The sequence below is a fragment of the Calidris pugnax genome, unplaced genomic scaffold, assembly GCF_001431845.1.
Source record: "Calidris pugnax isolate Ruff unplaced genomic scaffold, ASM143184v1 scaffold24, whole genome shotgun sequence".
Classification (NCBI taxonomy): domain Eukaryota; kingdom Metazoa; phylum Chordata; class Aves; order Charadriiformes; family Scolopacidae; genus Calidris; species Calidris pugnax.
This window is the reverse complement of record NW_015090922.1, coordinates 11,503,640-11,504,208: the sequence shown is the minus strand read 5'-3', so window position 1 is coordinate 11,504,208 and position 569 is coordinate 11,503,640.

Sequence of the window (569 nt, the reverse complement as noted above, 5' to 3'; positions counted from 1 at the left end):
GGGAGCAGGGGGGAGGCAGGGGAGGGATCCCGCCTCCTATTCCAGCTATTTCCAGAGCTTGGGAGCCCGGTAAACAAACTGCTCTCGCTATCTCCTCGCGCAGATAAGGCAAGAAGTGGCTTTCTTTAATAATATGATTGAAATGTTAGGGGTATGATGCCTCCTCGTTAGTAATATTGGCTTTGCATGCAGAGCACAATCCCATCCCTCTAGACTGCTTAGCCAAAACAGAGCGTAAACTCTGTAATTAGTAACGTGTTCCATCATTAAAGAGCCCTGCTGAGAATTTCTATTTAATAATGGTCTTAAATTAGTTATGATGGTAAATACTCATCTGGAAATTCAACATCTAAAACCATCTACAATCTGGAAATGCTCCAGTGTTGCTGTAATCTCCTGTAACACAGAAATGACTATCACGTTCAACCATCGCATTAGAAATTCGCCGTACCGTTTGGTCCACGAATATACAGTATGGATGTGTTAATTAGGTTAACCCATACACTGTCTGCTTCACAAATATTTAGAAATAAACAATGAAAGCTCCTTTTTAATACGATACAGCCGGG